General features: G+C 27.3%; 1 non-coding gene across 1 annotated transcript; it reads left to right on the forward strand.

Moving 5' to 3' along the window:
* The first annotated feature begins 3,620 nt into the window (after positions 1-3,620).
* On the forward strand, positions 3,621-3,692 carry Trnae-cuc. The gene has a single exon. It is a non-coding gene; the product is annotated as a tRNA-Glu (tRNA).
* Positions 3,693-5,085: the final 1,393 nt, after the last annotated feature.

A 5,085-nucleotide genomic window follows, 5' to 3' on the forward strand; every position in this document is an offset into this window, starting at 1 on the left:
ACGCAGTCTATGGTTCTATCAATTATCATCATATCGTAACAATTGTTCGCGATGATATTTAAAACGCGATATTTTGACATTAGGCAATTATCATCAGCTTACATCAAATTGTTTGCATGTACCTATATAAAGTCAAACAGTACTGTATTCGTAGTACAACACTGCGATTTTAAACTTCAATTAGTTTTGATAAAAAAAAATACTGATATAATTTTATAAAATATTAACATAACGAATGGGCCATGACTTATGACTCATATCATATCATTTATATGTCAATTATTTCATGACGTTGTTAATAAATCTTAGATTATATTTATATTTATTAATAATATTATTCTAATATTATTATTAATTTATACCTTATATGTATATATTATAATATTATAAAATCACTCATTTTCTAGAAATGTTAAAAAACCCCTAGAAAAAATTTAAAAATACGTCACTGTATAGGACCTATATTATACGGTGGTATACAATTGTGTACATTTTTTCTACCTTATATACCTCGTAAACGTTTTTATCGATAATCAGTCCCTGATTAAATAAAAAAAAAATGAATATATCAATATGTATTTCAAATTTATCGTATAGTTTTATTACATGGTTAATATTTTGGATGTACGAGTACTTTGTTGCAATAGCTTTGCATATATTATTTTTTGTAGATATTTTTATATATTTTTATATTTGTTTCAGTCTGCATTTCTATCAATGACTCACTGACAAAGTATATTGGTGGAATGCGTGTTAAAAGTTCTGTAGAAAATCTATGGACTATTTGCTGTTTTTAAATAAAAATTAGGTAATTAATTATAATCTATAGTTAATTTATAAAATGATATTCTTATGCACCGGAACATGAAATTTAAAGTTTAAAATATATTATAAAAAAGTATTGGCAAAAAAAATAATAAACACAGTAACGTTTACGAAACTATCAAATACAAACAGTAATTTCCTAAAATAAATTATACTAAAAATTTTCACGGCTGTGAACAACGACAACGTTGCACCGAGTTCGGGTAAGCGGAACGTACGCAATATCATACGCAATGGTAACGCACCCATATTATATGTACATATTACTTAACATATATACGAGGATATATTATACGTATAAATTTATGTAAAATGATCTCGCACCAGACTCCGACTCGGGATGACCAAAAATGTAATGCGTTGAATTGTGTACACTAGAAACATTCATAACCAGTGGTATTCGTTATCATCCGTGTGAATAATAATAATAATATATCGTCGGCCAAGGTTTTTTTAATGGACGTCAAGCGTTTGTCCGGAGCTCTCGAAACGTTCAGTGCAATTAAACGCGGTTTTCCATGTGTACTGTAATAATATAAATATAAAATAATAATCATGATTTACTTCGAATTTGTTTTTAAATATGCAGTTATCACATCCGCGGCTCGTCGGATTCGAACGCCGTCATCGCCATCGTTCACCTATATCTATGGTAAACCGGTCCAACGGAATAAAAAATTTTACACGACACGATTTAAAATAGATTAAAAATGTGTACGACCGATGAAAAAAAAAACCGTTCGAGGAGGAGAAATAATATAAAGGTTTCGGATGGTGCGCGTTACAAGCTCTCGGAATACGAATAATAACGTGATGAAAATTATATACATATAAAATATAAGTGTATTTGTTATATGCTATGCATATTATATACTATATAAGTATATGCGAATGTCGTTAACTGGTTTCTGTATTTGAAGAGTCTATAAACATATTTTGTACTCTAAAATAGTGCTTTAAGGTCGTGACTTGTATTCAAATGTATTTACGTTAGTTGAATAATGTATACTTAGTCGAATGACGATAAAAGAAAACATGTTATATAGTTATTTAAAAAAAAAAAATTTCTTGAACATTTTTATTCTAGTTTCCAATAGTAACTCCTCCATTTATTCTATCCAAACAACAAATAATATGATAGAAAAGTCTATGTACATCTTACGGAAATCCATCACTTGAAAATTACATAAATAATGTAAACATGACCAAACAAATTTTAAAAATGCTCCAAAAATATGGAAATTACCTATTTTGAAATACTAGAATGATTCAAAAGTATTTATTCCAAGGCATTTTTAAATATGAAATTCACCTTGGTAAAATGTGTATTGTTATGAATTGTATGAATTTTTGTTATTAGTTATTTGTTATTTTTTGTGTGAATGATAAACAGAGTAGAACAAACTCGTGATTCATATTCTCTTGATTTGTAGAAATGAGATGTGATTAAGTAACTATAAGTAATTAAATAACCTATAATTGCAAATTAATACTCGTAGTGTTTAATAAAAATTATAAAGATAATATGCATTTTAACATTGCATCAAAAACGTGTTTCAAAATAAATTAAAATGCCATTAAATTTAATCGAACTTCGTAAAAATACGAGTATAAGTACTAAGCTAATACCTACTTAGTTAACCTTTTATATTTATTTACTGGTACCTTCAATCTCGACATAAACGGTCAATACTATACAACCATATGATTGAATATACTTAAAAGTTAGTTACTTATCGTTTTTTAGTATATTTAATCAATGTTAAAACGGTTATACGTATATTTATTATCACGTTATGAGAATTTTCTCTGTTTAATTTTTTATCGACCACCCATTTAATAACTATTAACACATTATAATTTTATTAATAATCCTCGGTAACTGTAACGGATTCATATAATATTATTATAATACAGTACTATCACATCGACACGTTTTCGATTATTATTGATCTTTATCCCTACTCGCAAGGCAACTAAAAAATATTTCTGAATCCGTTCGCCGACGACGCCCCACATTAAAGTTCTTGAGCCTTTCTATGGGTTCGTTTATACTTTATATGTATTTTATTTTTTATAAATGATTCTCGGAATAAGAGTGGCATATTTTTCAGCTGTACGATCAAAATTGGCTTACATTTTACTAAAATATTTATATAGTGATGAATATTCAATATTTATTTACCATCGTTTGTAGTTAATACGGGTGTATAAGAAGAATTCACGGAAACCAGAAGGCCCGTTGTCGACAAACAAACCTAAAAAAAAATCGTTAAATTAAGTTTATTGATTATATAATATATATACAAAACATGTAACAGAATAAATTTAGGATTTCATACTTTGTACACGCGCGTTTGTGTTCAACAGGTCTACAACTTATCACGAAAAATCTGTACTTATAATCGGCATTATTCACCGGTGCGATTAAAAAAAAGTGCCTACAAGATTTCATCAAGTGTGAAACCGGAGCAAAATATTATTTAAATATAGGTATCTAATTAATCTTTTATTTATTTTTTTTATTAGATAGTCTATCAGAACAAAAAGTATTCGCGTTAAAAAAAAAATATGCAAATCAGTACAGTTGAACTTCAGATATGACTGACATTAAAATCGCCTCTGTCTTTAATAATATAATTGGTATTGAGCATTATGGGAAGAAGGTAACGCTCGAACATGTCCACTGTCCAAGTTCTGAACACCGTATAAAATGTTTTAACATACCTAAAAAAAATAAAAAATTAATGATAATAGACCTTATATTAAAATGAGTCTCCTACGTTTTTCACTGATCCGGTATGGTCTAGTGGCTAGGATACCTGGCTCTCACCCAGGAGGCTCGGGTTCGATTCCCGGTACCGGAATAAAATTATGCTTATATTATTTATTAAATAAATTGCTTGTCAAACGTTTAAACAAAAGCTATCTTGCCCGATAAAAAATGTACAAAAAATTTTATTACTGTCATTATTACATATAGCAAATGTACTGTATACGTTTATATATATTCAGGTATGTAGGTTGGTTTATTATATTTAGCATTTGTACCTAGTTGTAATTGTTCGTCAAGATAATTAGCCAAGAATTATTAATTGATTAATTTTCTAAACTATGTAAAATCGGGTGAATATGGAAAAAAGGCAGCGTATCCCTCCGATTCAAAATAAAAATAAAATTAAATGTAATGTTAGGTATGCAATGTGCATTCAAACAGTCAAAAATGTTTCCAAAAATAAATGTATTTAAATTTTATTTTATGATAATCACTTTATTTTTATTATTTAGTTATAACATAATATTTAGTTCAAATATTTATTTTATCGATTTATTCGAATTATTTTATGGAAAAGCAATTTACACGATTGGTGAAGTTCATTACAATTGTTACATTTTTCGTAACATATGTTCAAAAAATATATCGATTAATGTATATTCAATAAGTATTTGAATTGTATCACTGGGGTATAAAAATTATTATCGACAGTTATTTAATTGTTTTTTAGGGCAGGGGGCTCTTACAATTTATTATATATAATTTTAATTTTAATATATACTCATTATCGCCTAAAATACATGCACAATTGAAAAATGTAATAAGTTAACCAATTTTATACTTGGTCGATTAATTGTATAAATAAAACGTGTATTATTGAATAATTACACGTTTTATTTTTCGTTTAATTTTATATAATGTATGTATTGTTTCTATATACTTAAGCCAAAATTATTTCAAAAAAGTTTGTTTATTTAATCTTTAAGGCATGTTTTTTAATACGCTTTTTACAATAAAAAAATATTAACGAAACTATATCAATTTTTAATTAATTCAAGTATAGGTACTTCTAATTCTGTAAACAATTTAATATATAAAAAAAAAAAAAAAAAATTATTTGCTAAACAAAATATATTCTTACGAAACACTTCATCGTAACAAAGAGGAAGTAGGTATAAATAAACTGATGGTGAATTGAATGAATATTTCGTTTCTTCATATTTTGCGTAAGTCATTAAATATTTCCAGCAGCGATACCACTCATATAACCAACAACTATTATGCTTATAATAGAAATAGTGGGCAGATAGGAAAGTTTCGGAGCACTATAATAACAATTCTAAAAAGCTTTTTCAAGAAGGGAAGAACCGTAACCGTACAGCATTAAAACCATAAGCCTTCCTCTAGATAAACGTCTTGCACAAAAACTGAACGTAAATGTTGAGAGGCACCGGACGATGTGTAATAAAATATTAACTCTGTTC

The sequence above is a fragment of the Sipha flava genome, unplaced genomic scaffold (assembly GCF_003268045.1).
Source record: "Sipha flava isolate LNK unplaced genomic scaffold, YSA_version1 1_pilon_pilon, whole genome shotgun sequence".
Classification (NCBI taxonomy): domain Eukaryota; kingdom Metazoa; phylum Arthropoda; class Insecta; order Hemiptera; family Aphididae; genus Sipha; species Sipha flava.